This window comes from Pan troglodytes, chromosome 18 (genome assembly GCF_028858775.2).
Source record: "Pan troglodytes isolate AG18354 chromosome 18, NHGRI_mPanTro3-v2.0_pri, whole genome shotgun sequence".
NCBI lineage: Eukaryota > Metazoa > Chordata > Mammalia > Primates > Hominidae > Pan > Pan troglodytes.
Window position 1 is genome coordinate 17,125,239 of NC_072416.2, and position 17,013 is coordinate 17,142,251.

At 44.1% G+C, this 17,013-nt stretch overlaps 1 protein-coding gene across 14 annotated transcripts in view; it reads right to left on the minus strand.

The window, feature by feature from the left end:
* Positions 1-17,013, minus strand: part of PARN (poly(A)-specific ribonuclease) — a 206,106-nt gene that overhangs the window by 61,699 nt on the left and 127,394 nt on the right. The gene's annotated exons all lie outside the window — the stretch shown is intronic.

The window sequence follows — 17,013 nt, forward strand, 5'->3', positions numbered from 1 at the left end:
ACAATTATGGCATTATCTTCCTCAACTTGAAAACTTTGCTGTCACCACTGCTATCATCAGGGCTTAATTTTGCCTTCTCTTGAGCTACCTATAACTGGAATTACACTACATATGCATTTTTTTGTATTTTATTTATCTTATTTCAATAGTTTTGGGGGAACAGGTGGTGTTTGGTTGCATGGAAAAGTTCTTCAGTGATGATTTCTGAGTTTTGGTGCATCCATCAGCTGAGCAGTGTACACTGCACCCAGTGTGCAGTCTTTTATCCCTCACCCCCTCCTGTCCTTCCCCTGGAGTCCCAAAGTCCATTACATCATTCTTATGCCTTTGCTTCCTCATAACTTAGCTCCTATGCACTCTGCAAATTTAAGACAGCTGCACAATACTTAGGACATGCCTCTGCTCCTTCTGCCTTAAAGACTGCTAATTCTCTGTAATGTGCCTCTGGCTGGCAGCAGTACTTGAACGCTGGGGCTTAATCCCCCCTTGGTGTTAATGCTTCAGACTAAGGCCAGGTCAGTTGTGTTCTGATCCCATGCTGCCCCCTCTTCTGAGGCTGCTGTGGATGGATCACGATGGCGGCATGGGAGTGAGGATCAATGGTGGCCTCTTGGTGTCCATTTGCTACTTCGGGCTTCCAGTTTAGGCATATGCGTTCCTAGCCCACTATCACTGCCAACAACTATTACCCACACTGGCAGTGAGACCATCAGAGCCTGGCCACGCTGTTCAGGGCAGTCTTTGTACCTGGTAGCTGCAAAGCGCCATGATGTCAGAAACAGAATCTGTCTACCTGCACCTAGAAAACCCCTGGATATGGAATAGTTCTCAATAAAAATGATGTGACTGAATGCAGAGCAGAATGCAGTGCTGGTGACGAGCATGCAGGCTGTGGGCACGTCGGCACTGGACAAGGGACTCCAGTTTACCAGGGACCTTAAAACAGAGGGAAAGACAACTGTATGAGAGGCAGATGTCCCACATCCGGCACCTGACACATTTTAATCTTCACCTAGGCCAGATTTCACTAAAACTTAGTGCAACAAAGGTTTCCGGAATGTCATGCCCTAAATATTTAGTCATCTAAAAAACAGAACAAAACAGGAAAAAACTCTACTTCTTCAGAAAACACAAATTTTTACTAAGAAGTTTGTGTACTTTTAAAATATTCACTCAAGAGTTAAAGAGAAAAAGGAAAAAAAAAAAACCCCTCAAAGTATTAGGGAGGCAGGGCACAGTGGCTCACACTTGTAATCCCAGCATTTTGGGAGGCCAAGGCGGGAGGATAACTTGAGCCTATGTAGTTGAAGACCAACCTGGGCAACACTGTGAGACCCCCATCTCTAAAAAGAAAGTGCTAGAGAATGTTCATATTATACAATGTCTCCCAAAGAAGTGGAGTGGGTTACTGAAATGTGAGCTGAAAACAGCACACTCTGCCTCACTCAGGAGACAAGCGGTGAAAGCAGGCAGTTCTGGAGATGTGCTATTGAGTAAAGTTACTCATATCAGAGAGCCACAGAAATAGGATCCTTTCCTGAAAATCTTATTCCTTGGAACAGTTATTTTTCTTACTTTGAATGTGTCATATTTCTGTTATTTTTCACTCATTTACCCAGCCTCCCAACAATTCATATCCAATAACCATTGTCCACCCATTCTTCCATGTGGTAACTGCTTACTGAGTGTTTTTGTCCCAGGAACTATGTCAGGTATTTGGTAAATCAAGACACAATCTCCACCCTCTCTTAAAGGTCACCCTGTCACATACCAGATTTATGTAGTGGTGATTTCGCTGTAAGCTTGTCACTCCCTAAGCTTGTGACAGATTAAAATATGTTCATCTATCAATGTGGACATATGAGAACCCATTGGTTCTACCATCATTATTCTGTACCAATTGTTAACCAATGAGCATTCTCCTGGATTTTCTTCTATTTCAATTCTTTTTTTTTTTAAGAAAGTTCTTTATTTTTATTAATATATTTATTTGAGACAGAGTCTTGCTCTGTTGCCTACGCTGGAGTACAGTGGCGCCATCTAGGCTCATTGCAACCTCCGCCTCCCGGGTTCAAGTGATTCTCGTGCCTCAGCCTCCTGAATAGCTGAAACTATAGGCGTGCGCCACGACGCCTGGCTAATTTTTGTAATTTTCATAGAGACAGGGTTTCACCGTGTTGGCCAGGCTGGTCTCGAACTCCTGAGCTCAAGTGATTCGCCTGCCTCGGCCTCTCAAAGTGCTGGGATTACAGGCGTGAGCCACCGTGCCTGGCCTGGCTATTGCGTTCTTTAATCTAAAAGGTTTATTTTGATTTGCAAGCACACCCAAAAGGGATGACACCTGCAATAATCCCTCTGTTGCCAGGTGTGGTCGCTCATGCCTAGAGTCCCAGCACTCTGGGAGGCCAAGGCAGGAGGACTGCTTGAGCCCAGGGGTTCGAGACCAGCCTGGACAACGGGGCAAAACCCCATTCTCCACACACACAAAAAAAAAACACAAAAATTAGCCAGATGTGGTGGCTTCAGACTATAGTCTCAGTTATTAGGGAGGCTGAGGTGAGAGGATTGACTGAGCCCAGGAAGTCAAGTCTGCAGTGAGCCACAATTGCACCATTGTACTCACTCCAGCCTGGGCAACACAGCAAGACCCTATCTCGAAAAAAATCCTTCTCTCAAGTTTAATTTGGATTACCAAGTAGGAGAGGAGGCTTGGGTCAATATTCCCCATGAAAGCAAAGGTGATGACAGGGTCACAGGCGAGCTGAGTTAATCTATTTAATGATATCTGATAGTTTTCAATAATTCAGCTCCCAGCTGATAGACAAATGTTACAAACAACTCCCTAACCATGGCGAGGAGATTTATCTGAGCACATTTGGAATTTAGGATCACTTAAAAGGGGAAATAAATAACAGTCCGCTTTTCACTGCTGGCCTCCACGTGGCAATAATTTACCAGCATTCCTTGAGTCCCAGCAGCTTTGCAGCTCTCGGCCTTTAATCTAGAAGCCAAGCTCTGGCTCAAAGCCACGCCTCTAATGGATGAATCAGCAAAATGAATTGGCTGTCAACTGTGTCCTCCAGCTATTCCAGCTCGCCTGTCAGAAGCAGCATGTAGCAGGCTGCTGGGTAACACTAATCTTTTCCAAATTTGTCAGGGAAATGATTCAAGGCAATCTATCGGTCTTGCCACTTTGTGAAAGCCACTGGGGAACCAAACGTGCTAAGAGTCCTCCCTGTTTCCCTGGAGGTGAGTGGGAACAGTTCCCTCACATAAGAGTCTCAACCACTCCGGCTTCACTGTGCCTGGTCCATTGTCTCTTGACACTGCACACAGCATAGCATTTAATCTTCAGATGTTCTAGTCACCACACAAATAAAGAGACTGAGCATCGGAGAAACTAAACAGCTTGCCTGAGGTCTTGTAGGTAAGCAACAAAGCTGGCTTGAAACCAGGATGTGGCATTTATATATACATTTTAACAATGTTAATACTGCCACATGCCTGCTGTGTATTTATATGCATTTTGTTTATGTAGGTTGACAATTAGCTTATAAAATGCTTCCTGTATTAAGGAATTACTTAAAATGTTTAGACTTTTTTGTTTTTTAAAGAACTTTCCACTACTGTCAAGCAAAGACTTTCCAACTAAGTTGATGCATTATGTTTATGAAGAGGAAGACAACATAAGATGTAGATTCCTTCCTAAATTGACTTATAGATTTACTGCAACTCCAGCAAAAATATTCCAACATTTTATTTTATTTTTTAAACAACTTCTGTGGAACAGGGCTAACTCATAGGCAGTGTGCCCAGAGTTGGCCTCCAACATTTTAATTAAATATTGAAAAAAATTAAAAGTAAGAAAAAAAAATCTCGGTAGAAAACAACAGTGGTTGTGAGAGCCTGGGGCTGGTGCTGGGGCTGGAACGGGAGAGGAAGTTGACTACAAAGAAGGGGAGGGCATTTTGAAGGTGACAGAACTATTTTATATCCTGATTGCAGTGCTGATTACATTACTGCATGCATTTGCTGAGGCACAGAACTGTACACCAAAGACGGTCACTTTATTATACATCAATTAAACCTCAGTTATTCTGGGAAACCTGAAAGATGAATTCTAAAATTAGAATAAAAGGGCCAACAATAGCTGGGACATTTCTAAAAAAGAATGGGAAGGGGGACTTGCTTTACTAGGTAAAAAAGCTTATTGTAAAGCTATAGGAATTGAGACAGTGGAGTAATGGTGCTGAGATAAACTGACCAATGGTACAGAATTCTAAGAGCCTAGAAAAACACGTATACATCTGTGAAACTTTGATTTCTGACAGAACTGCCTGGAAAAGGAAAAGCTGGAAAAATTGTTTATCCATGGGGGGAAAAAAAAAAGAAATTGCATTATTAGTCACACCATGCCGAAAAATTCACTCCAGATGGATGAAGAGCTGAAATGTCAAAAGCAAACTCTGAGAACTTGAAAAGGAAATATAAGTGAGTATCTTTCTGAGCTTGAAGTAGGGAAGAATTTACAAAGATAGAAAAAAGGACAGGCATAAAAGAAAAGATCAATAAGTTTGGCTACATTAATATTAAAGCCTTTGTCCATCAGAAGACACTTTAAAGAGAAGAAAGACAATCTATAAACTGGAAGAAGATATCTGTAAGACATTCAACTGACAGGATTAGCACTAGAATATATAAAAACAGCCACGAACTAGTGAGGAAACAACTGCAGAAAAGTGGGCACAAGGCATGAGAAGCACGGTCACCACACAGAAGGGAGGTGTGTGAGGCCAGTGGACATATGCAGAGATGCTCGGCCACAGACAAAGGCAAATCATGACTATGATGAGACATGATTCTATACCTACTGCGTTGGCAAAAATTATAAAAAAACATTGATAATACAACTATTGGGAAGGTGTGGAGCAACAGGATCCCCAGTGGTTGTACGACCATTTTGGAAAACAAGTTAGTGTTCTCACTTAAAGATGATCATTCTCACTTCCTATGACCCTGCAATTTCACTCACGAATCATAAGAGATCAATACAAGAGTTTCCAAAAAAAAAAAAAAAAACTGTTCATAATAGCTAAAAAGAAAGAGAAAGAGGGCTCCAAATCCTTATCCTTGGGTAAATTGACAAATCTGCAGTATATTCACAAAATGGAATATTGTCTAAGAGAAAATATGAGTGAACTACAGCTACACAGAATAAAATGGATGAATCTCAGTGATGTAACGGTGAATGATAAATGCAATCCCCCTCACGCCCCACAACACACATACATACACACATGGCGGGGGTGTGTATGAGAGGGAGAACAAAAAATAGCAAGAAGATGATCAGCACAAACTTCAGTAGAATAGCTGGTACTGGAAGGGAATCAGGAGAACTAGACAAGAGAAGAGCAATAGGCAGATATAATTTATTAGTAATGTTTTAATTCTTTGGTTGAGTGGTGGTTTCACAGATGTGCATTATATTTTAAACAAACAAAATTTCTAGCACGCCTGTAATCCCAGCTACTCGGGAGGCTGAGGCAGGAGAATCGCTTGAACATGTGAGGCAGAGGTTGCAGTGAGCTGAGATCGTGCCACTGCACTCCAGCCTGGCGACAGAGCGAGACTCAAAAAAAAAAAAAATTCTAGCTTTTCCATTGTTTTACCCTGTCCAACTACTAAAGGCCATTTCCAATACAATCTGCTTAAGTGACAAGGTCTCTTTAAGATTAGCTCAAACTTACTCCTGTTTCAATGTCTTCGGTCACATGGAAGTGGAGCCCCTGAGTGGGACACATGTGGTGTAAATGCGTACTGCAGCTCAGATGCCAGACTTCAGCCTTGCTCGGTGGCTAAGGGCATTTTTGCAGTCTGCTTCTTAGAGGGTTGAAACCAGTTTATTGTAGCAACTGTTTGTGGGTGGGGAGGGTGTACTAGGAAACTGCTGAAGCAGTTACACACCATTAGTCCTGCATTTTTTGCCATGGCCACTCTCAGCAAACATCAAGTTCTCAATGTCTAAGGGAATTGCCTATATTCGTATTAACCCAATGGTTACAACAAAGAGGGCTGGACATGGTGGCTCATGCCTATAATCCCAGCACTTTGGGAGGCCAAGGCTGGCGGATCACTTGAGTCCAGCAGTTCAAGACCAGCCTGGGTAACATGGTGAAACCCTGTCTCTACTTAAATACAAAGATTAGCCAGGCATGCCTGTAGTCCCAGATACTTGGAGGGGTGAGGCTGGAGGATTGTTTGAGCCCGGGATGTGGAGGTTGCAGTGAACTGAGATCGTGCCATTGCACTCCAGCCAAGTTGACAAAGTGAGACCCTGTCTCAAATAAATAAATAAATAAATAAATAAAAATAAAACAAAGAAAGAGAACTATTTATTGGCTATTTCCTCTGTTAGCACAGAAAATCCTGTCAGCATTATCCTGGCTTTATAGATAAGGACACTGAGACTCATAAAAAGGGACTGGCCCAAGGTCCCAAAGATTGCATGTGTAGGCTGGGACCCCAACCAAAGCCTACATTCTTTCCACGACACCACATGCACTGGAAGGCACCCGGTTTGTGTCATGCAGAGTTAACACAGGCATACATCTGTCTGCAAGGAAGCAGTGTGTCCATCTCTCCACCCAACAGCCTTGTGCAAATGCTGGAAGGAGTCCCTGTGTGATAACCTGGTGTGTTACTCCACGATCAGAAGTGATGTGTGCCAAGAGTGGCCTCTGCCTACTTCACAGGCCCAAATCCTACTCCTCTAATGCCAGTGTGTGCCTTAATGTCAAAGACGCCCTCTCTGACACCCTTTAAGATGGCCTCTCCTTATTCCCCTCAGAGCACCCACCAGCGTGAGGCCCTAAATCACCACATTGTCATTCAGGATTGTCACCCCAAGCCTGGATGACACTAAAGGTTGCTTTGTGTTTGTTTGCTTATTTAAATATGAATATATTAAATACAAAAGTTTTTTCATATTCCATAAAGTTTGATCAAGTTTAAATTTACAACAGATGGACAGCCTCTCCAATTTACCAGATAAGAGAATGGAGGGTTTTATCAGATTTTGCAAAAGGGCAAACTTTAAAAATCTTTAAAGAAAGATATTAAAAATCAAGGAAAACAGAAACACCCAACCCTAATGGTCATTATGAACATTTTCCTGTGTTCAGAAAAATGATCTCAGATGTATTTCCCCTTAACCCATCTAAGGAACTAGGCAGATACTAAGTTGGAAACAGGAATCAGTGATCTAACAGAAACATGGTAAAATGAAGGTATTTCCAACATGCCCAAAGAAGTAAAAATGGGTAGGCAAGCCCAGAAAATGACAGCCTTCCTTTCCACCCTCTCTAGTCCATCCTTACCCTGCTGACATGATCCATTCTATTCTGTTAAACCCTTCGGCATCCAAGATAAAGTGCAAACTTGCTGGTACACCCAACTGGTGTACCAGCAAGTTTGCCTCAATAATAACCCAGCTCTGTCCAGCCCTCTCATCTCAATTCTGTTTTCCCACATTTAGCTGTTGTCTCCTGAACAGGGCCAGGTGCTCTTTGAGGGAAGGGATTATACATTATTCATTTCTGTAGCACCTGGGGTTTATCATAGTAGTTTTCCAGGAATTCAACATATGATCATGGGAAGAAAGGAAGGAAGAAACAAAACTTCAGGCCAGGCATAGTGGCTCATGCCTGTAAGCCCTGCACCTTGAGAGGCCCAGGTGGGAGGATCGCTTAAGCCCAGGAATTTGAGACCAGCCTGGACAACACAGTGTGACCCCCATCTCTACAACATAAAACATAAAAATAAATTAGCTGGGTGTGGTGGTGCACACCTATAGTCCCAGCTACTCAGAAGGCTGAAGTGGGAGGATCACTTGAGCCAGCAAGGTTGAGGCTGCAGTAAGCCAAGACTGCACCACTATATTCCAGCCTGCGCAAGAGAGTAAGACCCTATCTCAAAAAAAAAGGAAAATAAATAAGTAAACAAATAAATGAATGAATGAATAAAAAACAGCTTTTATGTCTGCTGGCAGCCTGTCTCTACTCAAGAGAAAAAACAAGCCAGAATGAGGATACAAACTTATACATTTTTCAGTTTAAAATCCCATGTTGAAGCCTGGTATGTGAAAAAAGTGCCTGGACTGGAAACTGGAGGCCATGGCTCTGGCTCGAATGGGTAGTTTTGCCTGGGCAGGAAACAGGCCACCGTCACTGATAGCAGAGGCTAACTCACCTGCCTGCTCACACCCTTGGGAGCCAGAGCTTGGGATTCCTTGTCCTTCATGCTTCCTTTCATATCGTGGGTGTTTCTCCAACAAAGGCTAATTATGTTTTTTAAAAAGTCCTGAGGCTGAAAGAGTAGAAACTAGGGCAGTGAAAGAGATCTGAGCCCCGTAAAGGGGACAGACAAAACTAGGGAAGATAGTGGAGGACGGCATTCCTTCCTCTCTGCTTTCTCAGGGCCTCCATGGCAGCGCCTGACCCATGAGATGCACTCAGGAAAGGAAAGGAAACGAATCAAGGAAAGGAAGCAGGCTCAGAGGGCTATGCTTACAGAGACGCAGAGTGCAGAGGAACCTGAGAGAGCCGTGAGGTGTTTACAGACAGCTTCCACAGATCCCACCGCCTGGACCCTCACCATGGTGAGGGCAGGTGCTGTTATCAGTGCTTCACTGACGAGGCAGAGAGAAAGTTCCATCGGCACCCAACTAGGATGTAGCAGAACAGGGCAGAGTGTGATCTTGGTTCTGTTACCTAGAGCAAGTCAGGCCCTCTACTCTGCTACCTCCCCATCCTTCCCCTCAATTAAATATGGACAGGCATGCACACTGGCCACTGTTCCCACGTGTCACTTCACTTTACAGTTCTCCAATTGAGGCCACGGAAGCAGCAAAGAAAACAGTCTTTACAAACCAGACATGAAGATAATGGTGATGTTTAATTATTTAAAACCTACCCAAAGGGAAGCCACAAAGTCAAATGGGAAAACCACAGGCTCTGAGGCCACACAGGCCTGGGTTAGAATCCTGCCCAAACCTTAAGTTGTCTGGGGTGAGTTACCTGCCTCCCTGGACTTCTCTTTCCTTATCCATAAAACAGACATCTCCACCTACCTTACAAAGCTTTTATCACAGGGCCTGAGACACAGTAGGTGCTTAATTAACAAGGTTACTGCTGTTAAATCACAAATATATAATTCAGACAAAAAGAACTTTGCCAAAGCCAATATAAGACATTCCATTGCTCTGCATATTCTCAAACAACAATAAAAAAAAAGACACCATTATTTAAAAGTCTGAACTATAAATTTCAAAATTTTCCGAGACCGAAATTAGTTAATTGATTTTCTCCCAACTCTCCTGAAACTACCTGTTAAAACATTCATCTCATTCATTCATTTATTATTTACTTATTTTTGAGACAGGGTCTCGCTCTGTTCCCCAGGCTGGAGTGCAGTGGTGCAATCACGGCTCACTGTAGTCTCGAGCTTCTGGGCTCAAGCAATCCTCCCACCTCGGCCTCCTGAGTAGCTGGGACTACAGGTGCACGCTATAACACCTGGCTGATTTTTGTATTTTCTGTAAAGACAAGGTTTTGCCGTGTTGTCCAGGCTGTTCTCAAACTCCTGGGCACAAGCGATCCACCCATGTTGGCCTCTCAAAGGGCTGAAATTACAGGCATGAACCACTGTGCCCAGCCATCTCATTCAATAAACACTGGCACTGGGTACTGGGATGCAGCAGTGGGAAGCAGAGATTCCCTGATCCTAAGAAGCCTGCAATCTGGAGGAAGAGTAAAGGAGGCGAAAAGACTGGTAGAGCAACACCAAGTAGGCAGGTATCTAGGTGGGAAATGATAATCTCAACATGAGCAGGGGCAGCAGCAAAGGCGACAATAAATACAAGCTATTAACAGGCTGACTGAGAGGTGGAAGAGCTACTGCTTAGGCTGTAAGTTCCTATGGCCCAAGCCAATTGCCTCAGCATTGAATGAATGATGTCACTAAGGAACCCTGCTTTGATTAGCCAGCCTGGTGTTTTTCTTTTTCTTCTTCATGGTTTCAGGCTGAAAAGTCAGTCAAAAATTATTAAAGCCACCATTTATTAAGTACTTACTATAATGCTTGTAAAGAACTATGCTAACTACTTTCCAAACAAATACAGTTGACCCTCGAACAATCTGTGTTTGAACTGCATGGGTCCACCTATATGCAGATTATTTTTCAAGCCAACACATCTTGAAAACACAGTCTCTGAGGGATTTGAAACCTGCCTACACAGAGGGCCTTTCATACCCACACGTTCTGCAGGACTGACTGTGGGACCTGAGTACGTGAGAATTTTGGTATACTCAGGGGTCCTGGAACCAATCTCTCATGGACATTAATGAACGCCTGTATATTTCAATCTCACTTGTTCATTTATTCATCTATCCATTCATTCATGAACAAACTATCTTCTAAAACTAGGCAACTGAGGCTGAGAGTGAAATCAGAGAGACAAAGCCCAGTACTCAAGGAGAGAAAGAGAGCACAGACCATCACCCATGGGCTGAGGGTTAGAAAAGGAGCTTGCTCTGGAGTTTCCCATGGGGAAATGATCACACCTGGGGCTCAGGAAAATTTCCCTAAGGAAAAGACACTCAGGTCTTTCTTGAGACTTGAGGGTTGGGAGAGCAGGTAGTGTAGAAATTCTGGAGGTGGGGAACTGTGATCCAGGCAGAAGGAATATGATGAGGTGACTCATCTGAGAGAGGAACACAGTCTAGACTAAGGATGAATGACCGTAATAGTGAATCCTAAGGAGGAAGCAGGAGAAGGGCCGGCGGTGCAGCCGGAACGATGCGCAGAGGTGTGCCACACTGAGGAGTTCAGTCAGGAGGGCCTTGTGGTCAGATCTCCTCCTCCTGACAAAGATTCCGGGAGATCAGCAGGACGCCAGGGTAATAAATATGGAGAGAAAGGGCGGTGGCTTGTTAGGATGGAAGAGGTGGGGACACAGAGAAACTACACAGTCCTCCAAGTCCTAGCCTGGGCAGTGCAGGGTTGTACCATCTGGGACCAGGGAACAAGATAGTGGGAACACAGGAATGGGGTAGATGGTGGCTTTGAAGTACCTGGGAAACATCGGTGGAAATGTGGGATGGGCAGAGAGAATACATTTGGGAATCACTGGCATGAAGGTGGTTTGAGCCCTGAGAAAGAATGGAATTGCTGAGGAGAAGGTGCAGAGTAAACACAGAAGCCTCCAGACTGAACTTAGGAGCACCGGCCTTTAATCCTCGTATGGATGGGGAGGGCAGTCATGAAAGCCTGGGAAGCTGTGGCCTGAAAAGGAGAAGGGCAAACCTAGGGATTTAAGAAAACATTGCTTCAAGGAGGAAGAAGAGGCCAGGCGTGGTGGCTCACGCTCGTAGTCGCCAGCACTTTGGGAGGACAAGGCGAGAGGATCACTCGAGTTCATGGGTTTGAGGCCAGCCTAGGCAACACATACCACCCAATGTCCACTAAAAAAAAAAAATTAGCTGGGCATGGTGGTGCGCACCTGTAGTCCCAGCTACTCAGGAGGATCGTGAGCCCAGGAGTTTGAGGCTGTAGTGAGCTATGACCACACCACTGCATTCCACATTCCAGCCTGGACCACAGAGCAAGACTCTGTCTCCAAAAAACAGAGGTCAGAGTACTGAGCACTCAGGCAAGGTGAGAAGACTGCCTGGTGGGTGTGGCAAAGGGGTCAGAGGGTCTTCAGTAAGAACAGGCTCTGTGGTGTGGGGACCACAGCGAGAGGAGAGTGAGCGAGGAACCACGGCAAGGGTGGTGACTGCAGACGCCTCAAATTCCGAAAAGGAAGGAAAGATTTGGGAGAAGAGGCGAGCTGGAGTTGTGGGAGTTCTTTTGAACAGGTGGAAGGAATTCTGCCCATGGGTGGGCATGGATAAAATGTAGCACAAGGCCCCTGAGAAGGGACTTGGAGCACATGGTGGGGACACATGTCTGACAGAGGCACAGAAGGAGGGAGGTGTGTGCGCGGACAGCTTTGTGAATCTGGGGGCAGGAAGTCGCACCTGGAAGTTCACTGTTTCCTCTGAAGAGGGGTCGAGGTCAGGGGAGGGGAGGGATCTTCCCAAAAGCACCAGGGCTGGAACCTGGGAAGACAGGAAGAGCAGAAGAGGCCATGGAGCTGGTACCTGATAAGGTCCCTGCCAGAGATGTCACCTTCCAACTAGTGCTAACAATCTGCCCAATGCTCTTTTCCTCCTCAAAACCACCCCACAAAGTGGGTAACAAGTCTCCTTCCAGGGCCATGCAAACAGGGGCCGAGAGAGGTTGAGTGGCCTGCTGAAGATGGCGATTCTGACAGCAGGGCTGGGGTGTGAAGCCCGAGCTCCCTGACCCTGACGCATGCTTCTGATGACAACTTTAACCTGCCCCTCAAAGCAGTCAACAAAGCCTCTGCGCTCACACCCAGCCCAACACAAAAAAGGGCTTTCCCAAGTGCTGACACAGCAGCTTAAAAAGTGGGTAGTGAAGTGCAGAAGGTAAGAAGGAATTTATGATGGCATCAAGTAGAAGCAGATGGGAGTTTGGAAAAAAGTTTAGAACTATTACTTAAAGAAAAAAAAAGAAGAAACCCTTCTTTTTTTAAAAGATGAAACACAACTTAAAATAGACTTGGGAAGCAATTCCATACTTAACAGTCTTGAGGAAGTTGACAGACAGCTGAAAGACCTAAGCAATTTACAACATTCTTCACACTTCATGGCAGAAAATTAAGATTGATGTCTCAACTACACAAGAATAATTTAAGGTAAAATCAAAGATCTGCTAGATCATGTGAAATGGCAGATCCTAAACGTCAAGAACTCTGAATAAATTCCACTCCAGGGAAGACTAAATAGTACACGGCTTAGTTAATGCTATATCTTTAAGGTCTGCTTATTACATATTACAAAGAAGTACAAACAGATACCAATCATGGTTTATAGGGAGGTTACTAAGCACCAGGTTCTCTACTATCTCTAATCCTAATACACTATTCTATATCCTAACACATTAATCTATTTTCTTCCATCTTTAATCCTACTCCTGTAAAGCAGTCTTATTTTGAATACGACAGAACAGTGCCTGAGACATGTTAAAATAACTTGCCTGATGTCACCGTGCTGGACTGCCGTGCACAGCCAGTATTTAACCCGTTGTTGACGCCCCTTCCCCTGCCTGAGGGATTCCCAATTTAATGCCAGCATACAGCCTGCAATAGGTTTTAAATTGCAACAGTATCACTAAACAATACCTACTTTTACTACATGAAACCCACTCTCATACGTCCTTTTCTTCGACTTTCTCCCCTCTTTTTTTCAAATGCTGGTATCTACCAGCATTGATTTCCTGACCCACTAAACAGGCCCTGCCTGACCTGAACTCTATAACACAACACAGTTCATTGACACCCACCATTCAAAACAGCATTTCTATGTGACAATGTGCTTTGTGTTCTAAAAGGTTAATCAACAAAAGAACGTTTAGGACACAATCTCTTCACAGCCTGCGTGTAACTGAAGCACTGGCTGGAGGTAGTGGCTGCATCTACAGATTCAAGTTGGGTCCTTTCACCTGGACTAGTTCTCAGGAACTTCAGATGCCAGGTACAAATATATACCTAATAGGCACACACACCGCCTGCATCAAGACAACACTTTTGGACCTAGCTAACTTTGGCAACTTGTTGGGCTGTTTATGAAGTATTAAATCTGCCACAACATTAGTGATACGGTGATAAAGCACAGTGCTCCATGTTTCTTCTACTTCCCATAGCCACATACGCAAACAGCCTGACAGAGCAGCACATATTTTAAGGCTTACAGGTTTCAGTGGTTGAAAAGCTTAGTCTGTTTGTGTATAAGCTAATATAGGAGCTGCTGGGCTGCACTATTTACACTTTCATTAAGGGCTGCACTATTTACACTTTCATTAAATGTGTCTCTGTGGATGTTTTGAAGTGGTTTTCATCTGATAAAAGAATTTACTGGCCGGGTGCGGTGGCTCACGCCTGTAATCCCAGTACTTTGGGAGGCCAAGGCAGGTGGATCACAAGGACATGAGAGCAAGAGACCATCCTGGCCAACATGATGAAACCCTGTCTCTACTAAAAATACAGAAATGAGCTGGGTGTGGTGGCATGTGCCTGTAATCCCAGCTACTCAGAAGGCTGAGGCAGGAGAATGGCTTGAACCAGGGAGTCGGAGGTTGCAGTGAGCCAAGATGGTGCCACTGCACTCCAGCCTGGCAATAGAGAGAGACTCCATCTCAAAAAAAAAAAAAAGAAAAAGAAAAGAATTTACTTATACCTCATGACTCAGCTTATTCATTAACCCAGTGAAACCCCGGAGGAGAGGAGGGGAACTGGAGAGAGAAAGAGAATGATGGGCAGCCAGGCAGAGCTGAGCTAGCTCACCTGCAAGGTGAGTCATGGCCCCTGGGAGGGAGGGTGTCTGTCACCAAAAGCAGCCTCTCCCAACCTATTAGAGAGTCACAGAAATTCCGTATCAATAGTAAATGGGACAATTTTGTCTCTGGTTCCCTTTAACCGTCCCTTGCCATGCTCCTAGCATTGGAAGCACTCAGCACTTTCCTGATGGTGCCAGGATGCTGCGCTATGAACATGAGTCCTCTTCCTAGGCCTGCCTCTCACCTCTTGCCACCTGCTAGCCCTGCAATCCACCTACAGATGCAGAGCAGCTCCAGGACACATCATACACGATCTGTCACCACCAAGAAGGTTTGAAAAAATGCCAACACCACCTCCTTGAACACCAGGCCAGCTCCTCCGTGACTTCATGGAGCCCTGTGCCTGTGCTTCCCATCCTCTGTGGAGAGAGAACAGTTTATTTTAAAGGAAGGGAATGAAATCCTCTCTCCAGACTATGGGTTGCCTTGGGACGATGAAATTTACTTGTTGTAACTGGCAATATTTGACTTCGAAAAAGAGTCACACTTCTCCAAAAGGGAAATGGATAAAGAATGAGGATGTTATTTTTATTTTCCACATCAATTTTACGCTTTGCCTTGATGAGATGATGTGCTCAATGACTAATTTATTTCATTGGTGAGTTCTGTCTAGACCCTACACGCTGACACCCTGAGGGTCACCAAATGTCCCCGAATGGTGGCGCAAATCTGAGTAAGAATTGTTTTGATTTTAAAGTCCCATCCTGCCTGGGCATTTAACACAATGATTCTACACTTGTATTGTTGTTTCCGCTTTTAAATGACCACATCACTTCCTTGTGGATTTGGGATCTTAGGAGGACTATTCCAGCTCTTTATTTTCTTTTTCCTTAAGTAAGCTGCTTCCCTGTTACGGGGGCTGTTGCTGCTGACACCAGACCTAAAGACAGCATTCAGGTCTGAACTGGAGCAGGTTAGGCTGCTAGGAGAGGAAGCATGCTGAGTGACATTACTCTTGAGTCTAACACAGGTAATACAGGGGGATGGGAGAAGGAGAAAGTAGGGAGAGGGAGAGAGCGGGACAGAGAGAGGAAGTGGAAGGAGACAGTGAGCCTGCAGGGGAATCAGGGAGAGCGAACTTTTCCCATTTGCTGAGGAACTGCTTTTATTAATAGAAGGTGGCAACTCCCAAAATTCAAAGAAGTAACAAGTTCTTCACCACTCCTGGACATTAAAAGGATCTGTGAAATTCTTTGCCAGCAGGAGAATACGATTTTTTATAAAGTGATATTGACATTGTTCAGCTTTCCAGATTCAAGTCATTAAATCTCTAAATTGTTCTAAATATTCATTTTGCTTTCTACATTCTAAAAGTGTAGAGCTTTTTTGTCTATTTAAACATTCATTGTAAAAACCAACTGGTTAGATAAAAAAGTCAAGCCAAAAGAGAGAAATGTAAAAAACTAAAACAAGCCAGGTGCAGTGGCATGTGCCTGTAATCCCAGCTACTCAGGAGGAGGAGGCAGGAGGATCACTTGAGCCCAGGAGTTCAAGTCCAGCCTGGGAAACAAAGGGAACCCTGTCTCCAAAAAATGTTTTAAATAAAAACAATATTAATACAATGGCAAGTGTGATATTATCACATGCCAAAGTATTTTTGAATATTTTATAACATTGTATTTTAAAATTCTCAATGACCTGAGAGTTTCCTACAATGTCAAAATACTCAACACAAATTAGGAAACTGAAAAACAACTTCTGAAAGTCAGGTATACAGAGAGAAGAACACAGAATGCTTTTTTTCATTCTTTGTTTTTTGAGACAGTCTCACTCTGTCACTCAGGCTGGAGTGTAGTAGCACAACCACGGTTCACTGCAGCCTCAACTTCCCAGGCTCAAGCAATCCTCCCACCTCAGCCTCTCAAGGAACTGGGACTACAGGAGCTTGCCACCATGTCCGGGTAATTTAAAAATTTTTTTTGTAGAGGTGGGATCTTGCTACATTGCCAGGGCTGGTCTTGAACTCCTGGGCTTAAGGAATTCTCCTGCCTCAGCCTCCCAAAGTGCTGGGATTACAGGCATGAGCCGCTGTGCCCAGGCTAGAATGGTTTCTGTAAACTTTATCTTTTACTTTTTTTGTTTTGTTTTGTTTTTTTAAGACAGGGTCTCACTATGTTACCCAGGCTGGAGTGCAGTGGCTATTCACAGGTGTGACCATAGCTCACTGGAGCCTCAAACTCCTGGACTCAAGCAACCCTCCCGAGCAGCCAGGGCTATAGGCATGTGCCACCAAGCCTGCCTACACTTGTGGATTTTATAAAGTACTCTCTACATTTCTTTCCCTAGAAAAAAATATTACCACCCTTTAGATTCTAATTCTAAAGTGCTACATCTAATACCTCTAACATAAGTAAAGTCTCATTTTAAAGCATGTCCAATGAATAAATTTGCTTCTACTGCCTTTGCATATGCTAAGATTTTGATGGAGGAAAAAAAAGTACCTGAAAGCAGCTTTCATGGAACCCAGCTGTAAAGCTCCACAAACCACATTTT